We start from the raw sequence: 24232 nt of genomic DNA, 5'->3' as shown, positions 1-24232 counted from the left end.
AATCACAAATATTCGGCAAGATATGCATAACTTCATTGTCGACGCCCCACAAAGATAGCTACCATCCCAGAAATTTCTTAAGCTAATTTAAATGAAGATGCTATGAAACGCCCGACCTGTTGTAAGCGCAGCAACACCACATACCCATATCTTTGGACAGCAGGAAAGAGGGAAACATGTGAAGAAAGCACATAGCCTTCTTTTCTGAATTAGGGTAGAGTGTCAGGGAAATATTTTGTGCACATTTTCAGTTATTCGCCTTTGTCAGTGTTAACCTTGTGCCCCACTTGCTACTTTTTCTTTCAGATTCTGGAAGTCGACATGAGGCTTCTCTCTATGGTAATACAATTTTTCAGGTGCTTTCGGCTCAGCAGGTGTTTTTTACGAGTTGCTCAAAACCTTACCAACTGGCACCTTACATTTATTCAAACGCGAAGAGGAAGTCCGTGTTTACTGTACGACGTCTGTGTGGGACAAAAATAACGGTTGCATTTTGAGCGGTAACCTTGGAATATCTTTGTAAAAGCGCCTTGCAATCTTCTTAAATGTTTTTTTTAATTTGAAATGCTTGTCAAATGTAGCGAAGAAGCGCATTGGGTACTGTATTTGGAAGTTGAAATGAATTCAGGTCAGATGTTGCGGTTTTTCGCGGATTAAATTGAGTGTAAATTTGACGAAAAGGTGTTTAGAGTGAACACTCCGTAACTCCATGTTTCGCAAAGTCATTTATCGCGTCGCAATGACCTTCAGCCACCGGAGTGCAAGTGAGGCAGTTGTGACGTCACGCCGCGTAATCGGCTGTGGAGTGGAGTCACAGCCTTGCTCGTTTGAAATCTTGCCTTTGCGGTGCCACGTGACTAGGCCACGATTTTACATATTGCGCTTCAACATAAGTGAAAGGCTGAATCACACCCTTCAGTAGCGGTTGCTGAAGTATTGTCTGCATATTTCTTGCCAAAGGGAGCCAAACAAACATTGCAGTGGGAGAGGCCCCATGAAGACAAAACACAATTTTGATTTGAAAGAATTAGCTTTTTGTAGCTCACTCGCTGTCCTTCCAGCAGCGAAATACATTTAGTAACCGACAAAGCGCAAGATTTATTAAAAAACACAAATTTTATCGCTGCAATTGCCTAGTATGGGCAGGAGAGACGTAACATGAAGCAGCAATTATTACAGTATCATTTGTTTGAATACAAGTTAGCATATACGTGTAACAACAAAGACACTACTAAAATCACCCTGTAATATGTCTTGATGGTGGGGTTCTTGATGAATCGCAAAAAAAATGCCGGCGGCTTAGCTCGGATAGGCCCGTTTAAGCAGCAAATGCAGCCTAACCACAGTGTGCAAACAAAACGATATGGCACTGCCGTGTGTACGAGATTTCGGCGCACGTTAGAGGTCCCCAGGTGGTCAAAAAGAATCCGGAGCTTTCCACTACGGCGCGCCTCATCGCCTGTGTTTTGTCAGTGCTTTAAACCCTACAATCAATCAATCAAAACGATATGGCTAGTCGAACGTTCTGCAATGCGCGCACTCGCTATCATCACTTCATCGGTATCGGATGCCGTCGTCGAAGTTGAAGGCGAGACGTCCATTGCCTTCTCTTAAGCTCGTCGGTATCACCTTTCGGCAACCGCCTCCCTACGCTTAGCTCTCTAAAATTCCCATTCTTCACGTCATTTCCACCTGCCGCTTTGTGCGCTCGTACGCAAGATTCTGCTTTACTGATTAGGAAGCCGAGTGACGTCTTCGGGATGGTTCGATGCAGCTAGCCGCTTTCGCTACTTGGAATGCGCGGAAAACACAACTACGGCACAGATGAACCAGCGTCCTCACTACCTTCCCTATGCTAGGGCTACATTCTCTCTTCTCCTTCTGCCCCAACCTTCCCTGTTTCACCCCACGGCGCCGTGAAGGAGGGAGTAGGAGAGGCTCTCGAGGGGCGGCGGTATTACTTTAAGTTGACCTCTCATATGCAGCGGAACTGCCTTGAATAGGCACATATTGCTCTCACAGTGAAACAAGATACTAGAAGCGCAAGACTGCAAACATCGAGGTTGACGGCGCCTCCTAGCTTATACTTGACTCGGCCAGGTTCATCCGTGGGTATGCTTAGAGACACGGGAAAGTTTTCGGCGTGGTGTTATCACTAATACCCAAAGCACAATGAACACTCGGTCATTCAAGGAACACTGAAGTGAATTTATCCAACTTCTCTCTTTGTTTGCATAGCATAGACTGCCTCAAATAAACGAACTTTTCAACGTTTTCCTCCCTTCCCCCCCGATGGAGGAGTATTTCATTTATTAAGACCTACAGAAGAAAATACACCATGGGACTTTTGTGGCGGGCGCCACAACACAGTCATGTGTATTGAAGATTCCATGTGGAACGAAGGTGTACAATATTAGAATTCAACCGGTTTCAGTTTTGGATCTGTGAAACAACATGCTTGGCATGCTTGGCATCCGCCGTTATTTTTGGTTGGGCATATTTCATATTTCAGGAATTGCCTTGCCGTGCTTCTGCTATGTTGTCGACTTTAGAATGTGTAAGATCAGTCTGCGAGCACCGGTCAGTATCGTAACGTTTATTAGCTCAAGCGTACGCCGTGGATAAGCGTCCTCCACGTCATGGGAGACGCTGAAATTCTCCGCACTTTCGCCAACCTTTGGATATTGCTTCGCTCGTAGCTGTATCGCCAGAGGTGCGTTAGCACAGAGACGAGAGGCGGCGTATTGGGCTCTGTGCCCCCAAGCATTCGGTGCTTTTGAAAACACCACGCCACGAGAACACGCCGGTGCATCAGTGTCAGTCTGCACGCATTCTGCCAATTCCCTCGTGCAGCAATGAAGGTGGCAGCTCAACATGTTTAATTAAGCATAAAAACATTACCTAAGAACTAAGCTATCAACTACACGACACACTGCACCGTGTGCTTCAGGCCGCTCGCCTTTGGGGACAGCGCTGCCAGAAGGGAAATATGAAGTAGATATAGTATAGCCTGTTTATGTCTTCCCTTTCGGCATCTGTACCAGCTTAGATAAGCACTGCTTGAATGAAGCTTGTTCAGTAGCCGTGTACCGAATTTGAAAGAATATTTTATCTCTAGCAGCAGCATCGCTTGTTCGGAAAAGCTATAGCAAATGTGTAGTAGTGCTGCGGACCGCTGTGCTAGTTCACCCAGCGCAAAAAGTGCTTCAGGCACGTGGGATGTCCGCTTTACAAAAATGGTTCAGTTAATATTAATTCCTTAGTACCTTCGGTGACTCTTCTTCCCCCCTAATTGGCCTTAAATTTTCTACTTGCGCACCAGTTACCAAAGCGTTATTTGCGCGCTTGTGTGGAACTACTTTAACTTCATAGACTTATCTAGGCTTAATGTAGTCTACAAAATACAAACTGTTGGGACGTTTTTAAGGCATAAATCGCTGCCGGCGGCCAGCAGACTTACTGTGTAGGAGGGTGAGCGAACAGCGCAGTAGCGCAGTTAAGCCAAGCTATCTCGAGTGAACGTCATACGAAACGTAATAGAAAATGGGCAAGGAGGATGCAGCTAGGAAAACAGCACTTTCGAAATGATTTTGCTACTCAATAGAGTCGCGCAAACGCACTCAGAGTGATCGAAACTGGCCTAGGCACACCGGAACATAACTAGCGAAAGTATTCCCACAATGTTTACAGATCACTTCACTGTGCGTTTAAAGTATGTACAATGTACGCATGCCCCCTCACTTTGCTGTGAAGCTCAGAGAGTAGCCAAGAGTGCAGAGGGACGATCTTGCTCAAATTATTGAACTCGTTCTGTGGACAGGTGGCGCTGCGATCACCGAACCGAACGGACGCGTTCATATCGGCTCCTTCTTTAATGACCTTTTTCGCAGTGCTAATTAGCTCGCACCACAGTTTTCTCTTCAGCAATGTGTTCGTGAAGTCGAAAGACACCGACGGATTCCCATAGTTCCCGTAGGAACTTCTTTTTCACGGAAGTTTCGGACCTTTTGTGCCACCGCCGTGCGAACGACTGGTAAGCCTAGGCGTGCCCCGCGAGCTCTAGGCCTCGCCGTCGCACCTGCTGCGACCCGCCGGCTCTGCGGGCACCGCGCTGCTCCGAGATGGAGCCGTCCGCTCAGATAACGAACTCTGAAGCCAAGATGTGCGTGCAAGTGATGGGAGAGGATATCTCACCCGAAGAATATTACGAGGATGCCGGATGGAAACTCGCTGGAGAGCGACGGTCGAGGAACCGCCAAGGCGGACCCGACACGAAGCTTGCCGGCAGCAACTCCCAGGGCGGGAAGCCAACGAGAGTCGCCAAGAACTTCAAAGCCTCAATTGTCAAGGCTGCAAGGATGCCGGCAATGCCGCTCGAGGAAATCAAGGTAATCGTCAGGCCGAGAGGAGGCTTGGATATCGCCAAGACGGGGACCACGACGGTTGCCGCAGCCATACTCGCCGCAGCCGAAGTCACCACCGAGGAAAGCTGCTCGGACACGATATGCCCGAATACTCAGCAAAACATCATGGTGATCAGCACGCCCAAAGAAGAGAACGCTAGTCGCTACGAAAGAATTCAAGGAATCAACATCCAAGGCAAGCTGCACGAAGTCAGCGCATACCGTACAGCCCCGCACGACACTGTCAAAGGTGTGATCAGGGGCATCCCCACCGACGTAAGCCCAAGAGAAATCGATGCCAACATTGTCAATGCAAGGAATCCACTGGCCCTGGCTACGAAACGAATTGGGAGCTCGACAACGGTCATCATTGCATTCAGCGGACCGAAGGTGCCCAATTTTGTCATGTACGGAGTCACGCTCGTGCCGTGCCATCTATACCGCAAACAACTACACGTCTGCCACCAGTGTGGACGCATCGGACACCGAAAGGACGTATGCCCAACGCCGACGAACCGGATCTGCAGGGGATGCGGTCGTCAGAACCCCGAGGAGGGCCACCCATGCACCCCCAAATGCAAGCTTTGCGGCGGAGACCACTTAACCGCCGACAGAAAATGCAAAGCAAGGTACAAGACCCCGTACGTAGTGCGCAAGCGACAGTGGGAGCGGCGAAAGGTCAGCAGCCAGTTGTCTCTTGATCAAGACTTCCCACCGCTCGAGCAACCAGCTGCACACAAGTCGAGAACGCCTTCCAGGAACCGCTCACAGTCACAAGAGAGCAAACAAAGAAAATACAGCCGCGATGCTAATGACCCTAAAGTCAAGAGATCCCTGTCGAGAGACAGACTCAGCTGGGCCGACACTGCGCGTGCAACCTTCAAAAACACGACGATCAACACGCGAAAGGAAGACAAGCAACCGACGAAAATCAAGGAGAGCGAAACGATCGAGGCGCTAAGGCGGGAGAACGCGGTCATGAGAGCCACCATTCAAAGCCTTACCAAAGAAATCACAGACATCCGCAATGAGATTCGCAACAAGGAGCTACCGAAGAATACGCCAAGCACCACTAAGGCTGAGGAGGCCACTCCGTCCAAAGAGCCCGCACTGAAAAAGAGGGCGGTAGAAAAGCGCAATGCCACGCAAGGCGTCGGTAATAACGACGACTGCTTATGCGAGGCGGAGCTAGGAAGAATCGAAGAAATGATGGTGGCAATGAAGAACGCCATTGAATCCATCCAAGCCACACTCTCAGAGCAAGCCAACAAGTACAGTGTCCCGGAAAGGAATCAGCAACTAATGATGAGCCACCCCATCTTCGCACAGATGCAGCAAGGTCCCCAAGTGCCACAATCAAACGACTTTCACCTCGGACAAACATGGCCTCCAGCCCACCAAGCATAACCGTATGGCAATGGAACTGTCGCGGCTTCCAAGGTAAACGGGCAGTGCTTCAACAACACATAGAGCACGCTCGACGCAAACCCGACGTGCTGCTACTGCAAGAAACGCTAACAAATACACCATCCCTTCCCGGTTACAGAGCGCATGTGAGCCCGGCCGATGGCAGAGGCCTGTGCGCCCTGGTCAGAAAAGGACTGACTTTCATCGAACACGAACTGAAGTCCGTCAAGACCGAACACACCCTGACAGAACTCATCCCAACCAGGCACAGAAAGGGCAGCATCTTCCTCCTGAACGTTTACAGCAACCCGTCACAAAGGCTCCAAAGATTCAAGACCATCCTACACAAGGCGAGCACGACAGCTGGCAAGCACACTTTGATAGCATGTGGCGATTTCAACGCCATGGACCACGCGTGGGGCTACGCGAAGAGCAATGCCAAGGGAAGAAACCTGGCACAAGACGCGCTTGAGCTGAACTACACCCTCATCACTGACCCGGCCCATCCTACCAGGATTGGAAACTCTGTATCCCGAGACACCGCCCCTGACCTTACCTTCATAAAAAATAATGAGCCGATCACGATCACCTGGAGCAACACCGGCAACGATCTGAGCAGTGACCATATGATCGTCCAGATCAACATACCCACCCAGGGGAATCCGAGCGACAACAGGAAGAAATACACCTGGATCGACTGGACAGAATTCAGAAAATCCAGAGACCAGGACCAAGAACGGGCGCAAGAAGACGATATCACCGACATCGATGAATGGACGAAGAAGATCGCCCAAGACGTCTGCAAGTCTACCAAGGAGATCGAGACGGACATCGAAACCGAAAGAATGGATAGCAGACTCGCCAACCTGATTGAAGCCAAGAACTCCATCCAGAACAGATGGAAGGGACAACGTCTCAACCGAAAACTACGCAAGAAAGTGGCAGAGCTCAACCGAGCGATCGAAGAGCACTGCCGCACACTATGCACCCAACAATGGAATGAACTATGCAACGCTGCCGACGGACAAATACACAATGGCAAAACTTGGAACCTACTCAAGCACCTTCTCGACGAGACCAAGACGAAATCGCACCAAAGGGACCGGCTAGCAAAGCTCCTACACCACGAAGTCACGACGCACGGGACGGACGCCGTCCGGAAGCGAATGCTAGACAAATACCTCCCATCGACACCAACTGACAATCACGGGCCGTACAAGGGCAGACGCAACGCGCGCCTCGACAGGGACATCGAAGTAGAGGAGGTCAGAACGGCACTGCACGACCTCAACAGCAGATCGGCACCCGGTCCAGACCTCATCACGAACAAAGCCCTCAAGAATCTAGAAGATCGATCTATCGAGAAACTAACGGCGTACTACAACAAATGCTGGAAAACCGGCTCACTACCACCACAATGGAAGAAGGCCAAGATGATACTCATCCCCAAACTGGGGAAACCACTGAGCACGGACAACCTCCGCCCAATATCGCTCACGACCTGCGTGGGCAAGGTGCTGGAGCACGTCCTGCTAAACAGGTGGCAAGAGTACCTCGAAAGAGAGGGGCTGTATCCCGAGACGATCATCGGCTTTCGACAACACCTTAGCACTCAGGACGCCATGATCCAACTCAAACATCAAATCATACACGGAGACACCAAAGACACCAAGGCAGTACTCGGCCTCGACCTGCAAAGTGCTTTTGATAAAGTCAAACACTCCACCATCCTAAAGCGAGTGTCCCGACTCAATATGGGCGAGAGAACGTATAACTTCGTCAAGGACTTCCTCACAGGCAGGACAGCGGAACTTAGGGCCGGCGACCTGAAGGCGAAGGAGAAACGCCTAGGTAGCACAGGAACGCCTCAAGGCTCAGTCATTTCACCACTGCTGTTCAACCTCGTGATGATCGGAGTAGCCGAAAGCCTGAGCAGAATCAACGAGGTCAAGTACACGATCTATGCAGACGACATCACGCTGTGGGTAGACGGAGGCAGCGATGCTCACATAGTCTACGCTGCAAACAGCCGTCGATACAATCGAAGGCTGCCTCAAAGGCACCGGACTTAAATGCTCACCGAACAAGTCGGAGCTTTTGTTGTACCTACCGATCAGAAACCGCAGAATCAAAGACCAAAGGGAACACGAGAAGATCAAGATCAAGACCAGCGACGGGACGACGATACCGATAGTGAACAAGATCAGAGTGCTGGGGATGACAATAGAGTCACACGGCAGGAACGGTGACACGATCACCCGACTCACCGGGAAGGCGGCGAACGCGACCAGACTTCTTAAACGTGTTTATACAAGGAAAGGAGGAATGCGAGAAGAAAATCTAACTAGGCTCATACACTCGTTTGTGATCTGCCACATAGCCTACGTGGCGGCATTCCACAAATGGAGGAAGAGCGAGAAAAACAAGATCGACGTACTGATACGCAGAGCCCACAAGACGGCAATGGGACTACCCGAGACGACCAACACGAATCGTCTGCTCCAGCTAGGAGTCCATAACACCTTGGACAAAATTACCGAAGCACAAAGGACCGCTCAGCTTGAGAGGCTGTCAACCACCAAAGCAGGCAGAACGATCTTGAACAACCTCGGCATAGGCTTCCACGAGCAACAAGGGGCGAAAAGCTCGATTCCCGACGACGTCCGACGAACCCTCAGAGTAGATGCTATTCCAAAGAATGTACACCCGGAGTTCAACAAAGGCAGAAGAAGAGCGAGAGCCAAAGCGCTAACAGACATACACGCCAGCGACACCAAGGCCAGATACGTGGACGCGGCAGAGTATGCCGGTCGCAACGGTTTCGCCGTCGCCGTGGTCGACGCCGACGGAAACACCCGCACGGCAGCGAGCACGTTATGCACTCAATCCGAAGAGGCCGAGGAGATAGCAATCGCTCTGGCCATCGCAGACCGGGATTGCCAGACCGTGCTGAGCGACTCCAGACAGGCTGTAAGGAACTTTTCCAAGAGCAGAATCGCACCGACGGCGGTCCGCATACTACAAGAAGTGAAAGGAAACAAGAAGGTACGCATCAAGTGGTTCCCGGCGCACGTGGGCGAGGCGTCGGAAAGAAACGCAAACCGCAACGAAACGGCACACGCTAAGGCGCGAGCACTAACCGACCGCGCTCACGGCGACCGTCCACTATGGTTTAGTACACGAGACAGGATGACTAACTACAACGAGATAACCAAGGCCTTCCGTCTGACCCGAAGACTTCTCCCGCCGCCCTGCACGGGGCTAAACAGGTCGCAGACTGTTGTATTCAGGCAACTACAAACGGGCACGCTGCCGAGCCCGGCACTGCTCCACAGAATGTATCCTCAGTCACACCCGAACGACAAGTGCAAGACATGCCGCAGGGAGACGGCCACCTTTGCACACATGTTGTGGGATTGTATCAAGAATCCAGACGAGGCTAAATCAGGATGCATACCGCCGCGACTAGTGGCCGCGACGATGAGCAACAACCAAGAAGAACAACTATGGGCCGTCCAGCAGGCCCTCGAGGCGCTGGCGAGGTAGGAACCCGGGGAGCCGGCAACGGCCAGCGGGGATCCGTGCCGCACGCCCGCCACGAGGACGACGTAGGCCCAGTCTACGCGCGAAAGCGCGCACTGCAGGCATCAATAAAGTTTTTCCAATCCAATCCAAGTTCGGTTTGCGTCGTCTGCCTTGTGGGACTCTAATTAACATGTTGATTAATGTTATCGCTTTGCGGCCACTTATGTGATTTTATTTTGACATTATTACCTCCACACCATTAAATCTTCATGAGTCGACGCAATAAGCGATATACCAAGCAAACTCGTGACGCATTTCCACAGTCGTGATTGTACGAAGTCTATCACGCCTCGAACAGGTGGCTACACGAGTCGTTCCAGAGCGTGGAGACGCAATGCTACGGTAAATCGTCGGTGCCTAGAGACTTTTCTGCGCACGTTCGCCGGCCCAACCACCAGCTTACACAGCATCACGGTTAAAATCGCTGAAAAGTAGCGGGGTCGTCACGACTAGCACGCGTTTTTGTTAATTTCAGTGTCGGAGTTTACGGTAACACTAATAGCTTTTTTATCGGCAGAAGGGAGTTGGTTAATGAGATCACTTCGTATGTTGTCTAACGGGGCCCTTTAAGCCTCACCGAGTGTGTTGTCTTCGTCCGGCCATTGCTTTGCACAAGCCAGATGTCACTCAAGCTTCACTGTGTCTATTACCCGCAAATATTTTATTTACAGCTATAAACGCTTTAGATAGCAACTGTAACCGAAACCGGAAACAAAGAAAAACAGAAAGTGGAAGACATATCTTCTGTGACAATGAAGTTACGCAGTGCTGCTTTGTTAAGGTGATAACTACACATTTCGCAGTGCTCCCATGTGCGATGAATGAAAGCGTTTGTCAATTGTGTTAAAAGATACCGCTGAAGTTTTCCTGTGCGAAGACGTCTTCTCAACTGTAGTGTAGCACAACGTATGCTAGAGATCATGTCGCTCTAGCTCCTGGCCGTCCTATTGCGGATTTGACAGGAGCCCTTGTGGAGCTCTATGAAACACGTCACTCTTCCGGAAAGTTCTGCACGATAGCAGCTGTGCTTCCGGAACATAATGGCACTAGCGAACATTCGCGCTGCTCCACCGTTCTTTTGCAAGCTTTTAGACATCAGTGGTTCCGTGAGCATGGGGATGAAATTTGTACTTGGTACAGTAAAATGTCTCTGCGCCTTTTATATCAAACTACACCGAAAGTTTTACCACGAGTAGCTCGTATTAGGGTGTTGTTTCGAGATTCAGGCGGAGAAAATTGCTGGAAGCAAAACCTGTGTGTTTATGAAAGCAATCCAAAATACGAAGCGAACTCATCGCAAAAATACTAGCCTTACGAGTTACCAATTTTTCTGGCTTTATAAAACCACAGACTGTAATAAGTTCATTACAGTGTAAGTTTCATGTCCTTAATAATTTATTTCAAGCCCCTATAATTTTGGAAATTCCATTGCAAAGATCTTTCCAGGTGTCATCAGTTATGCAGTGTATAACACTTTCTAGCTCTTAGAACAGTAACGATGTTCTCACAATGCCGAAGAATCTCTGATGAAGAAACATTCTAACGGACAATGTCTTCAGCCGGAAATTAAAGTTTTTGAAATGCTCAATTAGTTTTTTATTACGTGAGCATTTTTGTACCAACGTCGCCCATCGGTGATAACGATTTGGCTTTTCACTGATTTTAGTAACTGCAGCGGAGATAATCATGAATGGTATACCGAAAACAAATTCCTTTATGACGAGTGTTAACGTTATATTTGATAACCCTTTTTACAATATTTAATATAACAAAGGCGAAACACTCCACCGACATTTCCATCCTAACAAATCTTTTTGATGGGTTGTTTAACTATGGGATCTTTATAAACGCTGAAAAAGGTAATAACTTCAATTGTGTGTAATTGTGGAGAGATATTTTGTTGAATTGAATGACATATACAACACATTATGTCCTTTGAATTGTTGAAATTGTCTGTATGCGAAAACCATTACGTGGTAACCCGCAAATCTCATAGTTACCATGGCTTGTGATGGTTTCCAATAAAGCAAAACATAAACTTTGTCTTGCTGGAGTAGCGGTGGCGTAGAGGCAGAGCATTCGCTTCGCGTGCAGAAAGCCTGTAGTTCGAATCTTGGTGCCGGACAATTTCCACCGGATTAAAAACAAATCCACGTGTTGCGGGAATTTCAAAAAAGGGCTTGGGGTGCGCCCTGACACAAACGACTAATACCGGTAACGCTCTCCCTCACCAAAGCAGGATTGACCACCCTGGTGTAGTAATGGCCAAAACCTCCCATGAATATGCCAATTAGCCCACGGGCCTCAGACCCCAGTGGCTGAGAAGTAATTGACCACGGCGGCGGTCAGACCTGTGCCGCAGCAGAGGGTGTTAAGAATCCGTGGAACCGGCCAGTCCACCATTGGAATCGAAACTTGGCTACGTTTAACGCGAGAACTTCATCTAGCGAGGCAAGTCTAGAGGTGTTGTTCGAGGAATTCATCATCATCATCATCATCACCAGCCTATCTACGCCCACTGCAGGGCAAAGGCCTCTCCCATTATTCTCCAATTACCTCGGTCCTGTGCCAACTGTGACCAATTTATCCCCGCAAACTTCTTGATCTCATCTGCCCATCTAACTTTCTCCCGCCCCCTGCAACGCTTGCCTTTTCTGGGTATCCCCTCTGTTACCCTTAATGACCAGCGGTTATCTTGCCTTCGCATTACATGCCCTGCCCACGTCCATTTCTTCTTCTTAATTTCTACTAATATGTCTTTAACACCAGTTTGCTCCCTCACACCCTCCGCTCTCTTCTTGTCCCTTAATGTTACACCGATCATTTTCCGCTCCATTGCCCGCTGAGTCGTTCTCAATTTAAGTTGAACCCTCTTAGTGAGCCTCCATGTTTATGCCCCGTAGGTGAGTACCGGTAAGATGCAGCTGTCATACACGTTCTTCTTCAGCGACAATGGTAGGCTGCTATTCATTATCTGAGAATGTCTGCCATATGCACCCCACCCCATTCTGCTCCTTCTAATTATCTCTGCCCCATGATCGGGATCTGGGGTCACAACTTGGCCTAAGTAGATATATTAGCTTACCACTTCAACTGCCTCGCCACCTATCTCAAACTGCGGTGCTGTCCCGAGATTATTGATCATTACTTTAGTTTTCTGCATATTAATTTTCAGGCCCACGGTTATACTCTGTTCGCCCAGTGCGGAAAGCATGCTTTGCAATTCGTCCCCCGAGTTACTTAGCAAGGCAACGTCATCAGCAAATCTGAGGTTACTGAGGTATTCTCCATTAACCCTTACTCCCACCTGTTCCCAATCCAACGTTCTGAATACTTCTTGTAAGCATGCTGTGAATAACATTGGAGAGATTGTGTCTCCTTGTCTGACACCCTTCTTTATAGGTATATATTTTACTGCTCTCCCTATGGAGGATGATAGTAGCTGTAGACCCATTGTAGATATCCTCTAGTATTCTTACATAATGCTCATCTACTCCCTGGTTCCGTAATGCCTGAATGACTGCTAGGGTTTCGACCGAGTCAAATGCTTTCTCATAATCTATGAAGGCTATATATAGGGGTTCAGTATACTCAGCGCACTTCTCAATCACCTGATTGATCGTGTGAATACGGTCCACTGTTGAATAACCTTTACGGAACCCTGCTTGTTCTTTAGGTTGACTGAAAACTAAGGTTGCAGAGATTCGGTTAGCGATTACCTTGGTAAATACCTTGTAGACGACTGACAGTAAGCTGATGGGCCTGTAATTTTTCAAGTCCTTCATGTCGCCTTTCTTATGGATTAGGATGATGTTCGCGTTCTTCCAAGATTCCGGTACCATTGCGGTCATTAGGCATTGCGTATACAGGTTTGCCAGTTTTTCAAGTACAATTTCTCCGCTATCCTTCAAGAGGTCTGCTGTTATCTGATCCTCACCTGGTGCTTTGCCCCCTTTCATTTCTTTCAAAACCTTCTTTACTTCTTCGGTCGTTACTGATGGGATGCCTATCTCCTCTGAACTACTGTCTCGTTCGGCATTACCCTGTATGTCCCGGCTACTGTACAGATCCCTATAGAACTCCTCGGCCACTGTGACTATTTTATCCCTATTTGTGATGACATTGCCTTGCTTATCCTTAAGTGAATACATCTGATTTCCCCCCACGCCAAGACGTCTCTTCACTGCTTTCAGGCTACCTCCGTTCTTTACAGCGTATTCGATCCTCTCCATATTATGCTTCCGTATGTCAGCTGTCTTACGCTTATTGATTAACTTCGAGAGCTCGGCTAGTTCTATTCTGTCAGCTGCGGTAAAGATTCTCATGGTTTGCCGTTTCCTGATTAGATTTTTCGTCTCCTGTGAAAGTTTTCTAGTATCCTGTCGAGCCATAGGGCCCCCGACTTCTACTGCACACTCCGTGATAATGCGTGTAAGGTTGTCGCTGGCTTCCTGTGTCGTAAACTCGGTTCCTCGTTAAGGGCGGAATATCGGTTCTGCAGCGCGATCCTGAATTCTTCTACTTTACGTCTTACTGTTAGCTCGTTTATCGGCTTCTTTCGTACTAGCTTGTTGCGGTCCCTCCTCAAATCTAGCCTAATTCGAGATCTTACCCTACGGTGGTCACTACACCTTACCCTTCCGAGCACTTCCACATCCTGCGCGACGCCAGGGTTATCGCATAATATGAAGTCTATTTCATTTTTGTGCTCCCCATTCGGGCTCCTCCAGGTCCACTTCCGACTCTCCCGTTTACAGAAGAAGGTATTCATTATGCGTAGGTTATTCCGTTCTGCAAACTCAACTAGTAGGTCCCCCCTGCTATTTCTACAGCCCAGACCATAGTTCCCAACTGCCTTGTCTCCAGCCTTATTCTTGCCTACTTTAGCATTGAAGTCCCCTATAACTACGGTATACTGTGTTTTTACTTTAGCCATTGCCGATTCCACATCTTCATAGAAGCGTTCCACTACTTGGTCGTCGTGGCTGGATGTGGGCGCGTAGCCCTGCACCACCTTGAGCTTGTACCTCTTATTGAGCCTAATTACAAGACCTGCTGCCCTTTCGTTAATGCTATAGTATTCGTCTATGTTGCCAGCTATGCGTTTATTGACTAGGAATCCCACTCCCAGTTCTCTTCTGTCCTCTAGACCACGGCAATATAGGACGTGTCTATTTTTCAGCACCGTGAAGGCTTCGCCTGGCCTCCTAACCTCGCTAAGCCCTATTACGTCCCATTTAACGCCCTCTAATTCCTCGAACAACACCTCGAGACTTGCTTCGCTAGATAAGGTTCCCGCGTTAAACGTTGCCAGGTTCAGATTCCATTGGCGGCCTGTCCGGATCCAGGGATTCTTAGCACCCTCTGCTGCGTCAGAGGTCTGACCACCGCCGTGGTCAGTAGCTTCGCAGCCGCTGGGGACTGAGGGCCGAGGGTTAATTGGCGTATTCATGGGAGGTTGTGGCCGTTACTACACCAGGGTGGCCAATACTGCTCTGGTGAGGGAGTGCATTACCGGCAATGGTGGCCGGGGTCAGGCCGCACCCCAAGCTCCTTTGGTGCAATTCCATCAATACGCGGATTTTTTTTAATCCGGTGGGAATTGTCCGGCACCGGGATTCGAACCACGGTCCTTCTGCACGCGAGGCGGGTGTTCTACCTCTACGCCATCGCAATTAGAGGGAAATAAATGGGATGTCGTTAAGCTTAGTGAGGCTAGGAGGACAGGTGAAGCCCTTACGGTGCGGAAAAATGGGAACATGCCTAATTACCGTAGTCTGGTGGACAGAAGAGGACTGAGAGTGGGACGTCCAGTCAATAAAAGCATAGCTGGCAACATGGACGAATACTACAGCAATAACTAAAGGGTAGCCAGTTTTGTGATTAGTGCTAATAACGGGTACAAAGTCAAGGTGGTACTGAGCTACGCGCCGACATCCAGCCATGGCAACCAAATAGTTGAGCACTTCTATGAAGATGTGAAATTTGCAATTGCTAAAAAAACCAGTATACCATTGTTATGGGAGATTTCAATGCTAAAGTATGCAAAAATCAGGGTAGTAACAAGGCAGTGGGGAACTATGGTCAGGGCTCTAGAAATAGCAGGGGGGACCTACTAGTCGAACTCGCAGAACGGAATAATCAACGCATCATGAATACCTTCTTCTGCAAAATGGAGAGCTGGAAGTGGACGTTGAGGAGCCTGAATGGGCAGTGTAAAAACGAAACATCCTCTATATTGTGCGATAACCCTGGCGTCGTGCAATATGTGGAAGTGATCGGACGGGTAAGGTGTACTGATCACCGTACTGTGAGATCTCGGATTAGGCTAGATGTCAGGAGGGACCGCAACAAGCTAGTACGAAAGACGCCGATCAATGAGCTAACCGTAAGGAGTAAAGTTGAAGAATTCAGGAGCGCGCGTCAGAACCGATATTCAGCTCTTACCGAGGAAGCAGAGTTTACGACACAAGTAGCCAGTGACAATCATACACGCGTTATCACGGAGTGTGCAGTAGAAGTCGGGGGCACTATGGCTAGAAAGAACACTGGCAAACTTTCCCAGGGGACGAAAGATCTAATTAGGGAACTCCAAAGCATGACAATCTACACCGCAGCTCACCGAATAGAACTAGCTGAGCTTTCGAAGTTATTCAGTGAGCGTAAGACAGCTGACATACGAAGTATATTATGGAGAGGATCGAATGTGCTGTAAAGAACGTATGCAGCCTGGAAGCAGTAAAGAGGTGATTAGGCGTGGGGAAAATCAGATGTATGCACTCAAACACAAGCAAGAAAATGTCATCACAAATAATGATAAAATAGTCATAGTAGCCGAGGAGCTCTGTAGAGATATGTACAGTAGCCGAGGCATCCACGATAATGCCGAAAGAGAAAGTAGTTCAGAGGAGATAGACATCCCACAAGTAATTACTGAAGAAGTAAGGAAGGCATTGAAAGAAATAAAAGGGGGCGAAGCCCCTGGTGAAGATTAGATAACAGCAGCCCTCTTTAAGGGTGGCGGGCACATTGTACTTGTAAAACTGTCAAACCTGTGCCCGCAATTCCTAAAACCCGCAAGTGTACCGGAATCTTTGAAGAACGCGAACATCATACTAATACATAAGAATGGTGACGTGAAGAACTTGAAAATTACAGGCCGATCAGCTTACTGTCAGTCGTTTAAAAGGTACTTACCAAGGTAATCGCTAACAGAATTTCTGCCACCTTAGATTTCAGTGAACCTAAAGAGCAAGCACTGTTCGTAAAGGGTATTCATCAATGGACCATATTCACCCCATCAATTAGGTGATAGAAAAGTGCGCGGAGTATAAAGAACCGCTATATATAGCCTTCATAGATTATGATAAAAAATTTGACAAGGTCGAAAACTGAGCAGTCATTCATGCATTACGGAACCAGGGTGTAGACGAGTATTATGTAAGAGTACTAGAGCATATTTACAGGGGGCCAACAGCTAAATCCTCCTCCATAAAGAGAGCAGTAAAATACCTATAAGGAAGGGCGCCAGGCAAGGAAACACGATCTCTCCGTTGTTATTAACAGAATGTTTAGAAGAAGCATTTAGAACATTGTATTGGGAACAGGTGGGAGTAAGGGTTAGTGAAAAATACCTTAGTAACATCATATTTGCTGCTGACATTGCATTGTAAGTAACTCGGGGTAGGAATCGCCAAGCATGCTTACCGCACTGGAAAAACCAAGTACAACCATGGGCCTGAAAATTATTATGCAAAAAAAAGGAGTATTGATCAATAACCTCGGGACAGCACAGTGGTTTGAGATAGGTGGCGAGGCCGTGGAAGTGGTAAGCGAATAGATCTACTTAGGCTAAGTTGTGATACCGGATCCCAACCATGAGGCAGAGATAATCGAAGAATAAAAATGGGGTGGAGTGCATTCGGCAGGCATTCCTCAGATATTGAATGGCAGCCTACCATTGTCCCTGAAGAAGAAAATGCATGACAGCTGCATCTTACCAGTACTCACCTCCGGGGCAGAAACTTGGAGGCTCACTAAATGGGTTCAACTCAAATTGAGGACGACTGAGCGAGTGATTGAACAGAAGATGATAGGTGTAACATTAAGGGACATGAAGAGAGCGAATTGGGTCGCGGAACAAACGCGTGTTAAGGATATATTAGCAGAAATGAAGAATCAGAAATGGACATTGGCAGGGCATGTAATGCGAAGGCAAGAAACCGTAGGTCATTAAGGGTAACTGAGTGGATCACTAGAGAAGGCAAGCGTGGCAGGGGGCGGCAGAAAGTTAAAAGGGCAGATGAGATCAAGAAGTTTGCGGGAATAAATTGGTCCCAGTTAGCGCAAGACTGGGGTAATTGGAGATTAATGGGAGAGGCCTTTGCCCTGCAGTGGGCGTAGATAGCCTGGTTACGATGATGATAATGATGATGATGTTAAAACGTAGTCTTTAATGGTGCCCAGTGAGGTTTCCAGTGACCAACAAGGCCCACAACCACTTTCCGTGGTTTAAAGTCCTATAGTTATGTTTTGCGTCGTGTGAAAAGATGGTGTACCTGTTTATTTCTTAAGGATTTCAAGAACGAAGCAGCATATAGAGCTCCGGATTATCAAGAGTGTTTATTGTGTATTGTTGACATCTTTTTACTATTGCATTACAGGCGCAGCGTTAGCACTTCTGCAAATGACTTTGGGCAGCACACAACTACCGTAACATTTATTGCAGATTTTCAGATGCCACGTTGCTGTGATGACCATTTTGTTCCTGGCACAAATGGGTACGGGGGTGATGGCGTGTATTCCTCCAAACCACATGGTGAGATTATAAACCACATGCAGATTTACAGTATAAGCGTAACTATTTATCATGTTGCCTGCTCCATAGCTCTCTATAAAAACAAAGCCATTTCTAAGCTGAAGTAACGATGTGATACCTGCAACAACAGAACCGCAGAAAGATATGGAAGCCCATAACTCGATTGCGGAATAAACATTATTTTCAGAGTGCAGAGAACTAGACTGTCTAACCATAAAATCGCCTGGAAAATTTTGGGAGAGGCCTTCGTCATGCAGTTGACACAAATACGCTGCTTGTGATTATTATTTCATAAAATGTATATATTTTTGTAAAAATTGTAAAGAAGTTTATAGGTGTATTGACGCAAAATTAGCATTAAAACTTTACAACGTGTGTTCTCACACTAGGTATAATAACTGTGATATCCCACCGAATAAAAGATAGATATTTTAGCGTTTTCATTCCATATAACACAAATCTTCCTGAGAAAAGTCAATCTAAACATCCTGAGCACTAAACCGCTTGTATTCTTCATGAGTATGCAATTGTAGGAGTTCTGTTGCCACTTGTTTAAAATTTTAAAAATAGCTTTGTTTTTGTATAATTTTATAGTGTAGCCGTTTTCTAACATCTGCTGTCACAGAAAAAAACAAACTAGACTATGGCTGTATAGATCGTGCAAGGAGAAAAATACTGTTTTAAATTTTTCTTCTCCTATTACTAGCAAAACAGAAAAGACCATATGAAAGCGAAATTAAGACAACCTTGTTTAACAAAATACCACAGTCACATTGTGAGCGACATTAAAGGGATTGCAGTCTTGAAACGAATGACCATTTTATAAAGAAATATAATAAACATTCCTTGGTTAATACTTAGAATGCTGGGACATCTCAGGCCCCCTCCTCAGAAACTTAAGGTTTTGCAGATTGCACACATCTGGCTACGTTTATAGAATACCGCTACAGGGCGCTTCACTACACACCTTCAAAACCCCAAACCATGCTTTGGAATGGAACCGCGTCCAAGGAAAAGTTCTGTAGTTTTAGCAGCGGCATTGGCAGCCTGTCATTCCTTCTGTAACGGCACCGGCGTTTCAAACCTAGAATTTAAATTCTGTTTTCCTGCCGCCTACTTGGTCCTTCACTGGCTGCGTGCTTCTTTTTGCAGTGCATAGAAACTGTCAATTGGCGCGTCATAACGGTCATTCACTGGTGTGTCAGACCGTGCTTTGACTTCACGATGTGCCATGCTCTTACGCACTGTGTCTGCAGTCGAAGAGCATAATGTTTAGCCACGTGCCTGAGCAATTCCTGATACAACGCGTTGCTGAAAAACCAGGGCGTTCGTAGTCTCTGATGTGAGAAGTGAGATCTACAAACTGCCGATGACACATACAAGGGCAATGATGCGTTTCATTTGTATATGCAGCGACTGTTAAAATACAAGAGGACATGAAACTACCAAAAGCCGGAGTTAGAGGGTATACACAAGGCAGCATGACCGAATATGCAGCTACAAGCCTGGCAAAATTTAATTTTAGTCGACGTCGATTTCTATTTGCTGGAGAATCAGGAGAATCAAACCCCTCTCTACTTACGACACCTTTGGCGCCACTGCGCCGATGAGAATAAGAAACTACGCTGCCTGGCGAACCCGCGAAAACATCAATCTCACGCGACGACCGCAGTCACTTGGCAAGAAGTGCGTTGATCGCGGCCGCCTGCGTGAGGAATCGCGACTCCTCATCTCATTAGAGCCTCTACATCAGAATTTATGATCCCAAAGGCACCTCTTATAAGTGTCGAGTTACATTCAAGACAATAAGATTAGCTCTGGCTCGCTAGAGCGCAAAAACAAACATCGATTCAATAGGCAAAGCTAAACCAGGGATAACCTGAATCTCACGCTGGGGCCGCCGATGATTGGGGAAAAGCGCGTGTTGCCCGGCCTTCGGCGGGTAGCAGCATGACTTAACTTCACTGTAGCCTCTACATCTATTATTCGCAGCCAAACGGCACCTTTTATAAGAGAAGTGTTACGTTCACAACCCTGCAAACAGTGAGCGCTCTCTAAAGACCGAAAACAAACAAAATTGCAGTAGGTAATGCTATACCTTAGGTAACTTGAATCTCACGCAGCGGCCGCAGACGATTCGGAAGAAGAGCCTGTTACCCGCTATTCGGCATGTTAAAGCGCTACCACTTCGCTTCGGCCTATACTTTTGACGTTAGGAGACAAACCGCAAATCTTATCAGAGCAGCGTTACGTTCAAGACCCTACAAGAGACGTGCGCTAGCTAAAGCGCAAAAACAAACAGAAATGCGAAAGGTAAGGCTATACCTGTGGTAACTTGAATCTCGTGCGGTGGTCGCAGAGGATTGGGAAGAGCACGGCTTCCGGTCGTCTACGTGTTGAAGTCCGACTCCAGTTCGCTGTGGCCCCTCTATCTGATGTACGGAGTGAAATGGCTCATTTTATTACAGTAGTGTTCCGTGGATAAAGGTGGAGCTATCGTCATCTTGAACAACTTTTCATCCAGCTTTGTCTAGTGATCCAACACCTGTCTTTAAACTGAACGTGCGAAAAAGGCTGTCCTCACTTGCCCAGGGAACAGAAAATTACCGAGACGGCTGCACGTTCACTTTTGCCCCTAAATCCAGCTCCTAGACGGTTCAACGTGTTACCGCAAATTCACCAAATGACCATTCAGGCCGACCCATTCATTCCACTACAGACACTGTAACTGAAAATTTGTCCAGCTTTGTAGACAATCTCAAAAAAGACATTCCTGGCACCCTCCCTTCGTACATTAAGGACACGACCGATTTTCTCCGCCAAATAATAGATTTCCGCATACCTGCCAGCAGCCTACTTGTCACCCTTGGTGTTTCCTCCCTCCATACGAACATTCCAACAGAAGGCGGCATCAAAGAAGTAATTCAGATGCATGAAGAGCCGGAACCTCTCGCCAAACTTGTCGACAGTGAAACCCTGGAAAAACTTTTAAAAATGATTCCTTAAGTGAATAACATTACATTCTATGACAAGCACTTCATACAGACGAATAGAACCTCAATGGGCACAAAATTTGGTCCCAACTATGCAAATTTTTTTATGGGCTAGCTGGAAAGGAAATTGTTTGCCACAAGAACAATGCAGCCGCTTTTCTACAAAAGATTTATTGATGACGCCTTCATCATCTGGTGTCATGGAGAAAGCAGCCGTTTAGAATTCATTGCGGCCTTCAATAACTTTGAGGACCACATTTAATTTGTCCACTAATATTCGGCATTAGATATTAACTTCCTGGATGTGGTACTCAAAATATCTGCAGAAACCCTCTCGACATCCTTGTACAGAAAACCGACAGATAACCACCAATACCTGCACTTCAAAAGTAGCCATGTCAAGCACTGCAAGACAGACATAGTACTGTCCAGCCAGTCGCTTAGGTTTAAACGGCTGTGCTCCGACTCCCAGGACTTCACTCCAAACTGCGAAAGGCTTCGAAACAATCTCCTCCGTCAACAGTATCCGCTGCCTGTCATAGGTGACGCAAATGCAAAGGCTGACAAGAAAGACAGAACCGAACTCCTGAACGATGCCAAACCACCCGCTTCAAAACGCCAACCTAACTTCATTCTCATTTTTTTCTACCGATGCTGCGAACGTAAATGTCATACTTCAAAGCATTAAAACATTGTTCTCCGAAGCAAATAAACGAAGCGCGTCTTTCCTGATCCTCCCCGAATGGTATTCAGGACAGTTAGAAACATAAATGGCATTGTAACCTCGTCTAAAATTAACAACTCCAAAAGCACAAGTGCCGGTCAGTGCGAGAAAGCTCAGCGCAAGCTTTGTCCGTTGGTGCAAAAAACGGTAACCTTGCCGAGCACAGGGTCACACTTCTTCCGCATATAGGGCGACTACAACTGCGACAGCGAAAATGTTTTTTATCTTTTGAATGCACATTTTGCCACGCACAGTACATTGGGCAGACAGGAACACCGCTTAGAATGCGTATTGAGAAACACCATTCTCTAGTATCGCGCTGCCATACATTTCGATATTCAAGCACGCCACCACACTACGGCATCCTTTCGACAAATTCGCAGTCACAGTACCTCAGTCAAGCTTGAGGACACATCACGACCGTGAAGGGCGGGAATCCTTCCTGATTCAGAAATTCAACACCTTTGCAAGTGATATAAACGAGAGTGCTGGTAACCTTTACTGTCTCTTCGTGTGATGTACAGAAGTTTTATGCGACATTTTTTTGCATCCAGTTACTAGCTAATTGTGTCTGTATATTTCAGTTACCAAATGTAAACAACAGCTATGCTTGCTGCATTTCGTTCCGGTGTTTATGTATGTGGTTCGCACCGCCACGCCATGTTTGTAATGCCACTCTTTCTCAAAAATGTTACACAACAGCTAGTTTTACTTTGTATTTCGATGGCTCTTCTGCCAGAGAGTCCTGTTGTCTATTGTTACCGCTGCCTTGGTTCGTAACAAGGGCTCAAGATCCTTGACTTGTTTCACCGATTTTCCAGATGCGTACTTCAATTAATTCTTGCCTTTGCCAGCGTTACCCTAAAGGGATACATGCTGCCGTTTGTCTGCGTCAATTTTTAAATATTGAACAATGTTAGTGCAGAAACACCAAGAACACGCTTGAAAAACAACGGAAATCATGTTAAAAGGCTCATCTTAGTGTGAAAATGTAGGGCTCTGTCAGTAACTTTAGCCATGTCAAAACCGAGAGAACGTTTGTTCCAACCGCTTATGATATTTCTTCTTCCGGTTTTTTTTGTTTTTCCTGCATTTCTGTTTCTGTTTGAATGCCTCTACCACCCTCCTTTTTTAAACTCCCTATTAACTTAATGTTTTCACAGTATCGCCACGCAAGGCGATTTTCGCCTACCCTCCCACAACTCATCACTTCTACGTGGACTTCCCGACATCCTCGCCGTCAGTCGTCGGCACGACTTAAGCAGCTCGTTTTAACCGCCCCTAGTTCGGCAGCCTTTTCGGCTCCGGTCTATCCGCTTCCCAAATTTCTCCGAAACGCGGCCACCTTAAGGCTTTGGCGCCAGGTGTGACCTAAACAGAAAAAGTAGAGGGAGAGAGATGGGGGATCCTCTTTGAGGGCTACGAGAACGCGCCTCCTTCGCACGCGGGGTCTTCAAAGAGCGCGCACGTATGCGTAGTGCTCCTCTTTAGGAGACGACCCTGACCGAGAGCGGTTACACCTCGCCGCTCCTGTCAACCACGCAGTCATGTGTCCCCTATCGCTCCTCCGCTAGCCAGACAAATATGCGTGTCTGTCGTTCACTCCCTCTCTCAGTTATTCCAACTTTCTTATTTTGTGCACTTTCTTATTCCTGCCTTTCTTTCTCACTTTTTAAAGCTCTTTAGTTCTCGCTTTCTCATCTCGTTCCATCTCCCACTCTAACATGTTCATGCTTTCTATGTTTACCCCTTCCTTATTGCTGCATTCCTCTATGATTTTTTAATGGTCTTTTCTCCCTTCCTCAACTCTTTTCACCCTAAATGTACGTCACCTCGCCTGGGGCCCAGAATGATAAAACTATATAAACAACTTACAATCTCTAATGTATCACTCTTGATAAAGAACGGTCCCCGTCCGAAACGTTGAGTCAATAAATAGTGTTGTTTCCATTGTTATATGCATAAGTACTTCACATCCATTCACCAGAAACCTATTCTATATATATATATATATATATATATATATATATATATATATATATATATATATATATATATATAGATATATATATATATATATATATATATATATATATATATATATATATATATATATATATATATATATATATATATATATATAGGAAATGAGGGGCTCCGTGAAATAAGACAGAAAATAAGGGTTGGCAGTCAAGAAAACCTCGGAAAGCAAAGGGGAGGTTGTGGTGGGTCATAGAAAGAGATGAAGAATTTTTTGAGTCGAACAAAAAATTTTTGCAGGAAACAAAAATACCTTAACATA

At 46.9% G+C, this 24232-nt stretch overlaps 1 long non-coding RNA gene across 1 annotated transcript in view; it reads left to right on the top strand.

Annotated features, from left to right (window-relative positions):
- Positions 1-24232, top strand: part of LOC144158471 (uncharacterized) — a 45019-nt gene that overhangs the window by 8317 nt on the left and 12470 nt on the right. Inside the window, exons 2-3 of the long non-coding RNA XR_013320075.1 lie at positions 307-339; positions 18124-18213. This is a non-coding gene — a long non-coding RNA (uncharacterized LOC144158471). The remainder of the gene's footprint in view (positions 1-306; positions 340-18123; positions 18214-24232) is intronic.

Source organism: Haemaphysalis longicornis, unplaced genomic scaffold, assembly GCF_048455015.1.
Source record: "Haemaphysalis longicornis isolate Haplotype H1 unplaced genomic scaffold, Haemaphysalis longicornis Haplotype H1 scaffold_10, whole genome shotgun sequence".
NCBI lineage: Eukaryota > Metazoa > Arthropoda > Arachnida > Ixodida > Ixodidae > Haemaphysalis > Haemaphysalis longicornis.
The sequence above is the reverse complement of the archived record's forward strand: the minus strand, read 5'-3'. Positions and strand labels throughout refer to the sequence as shown.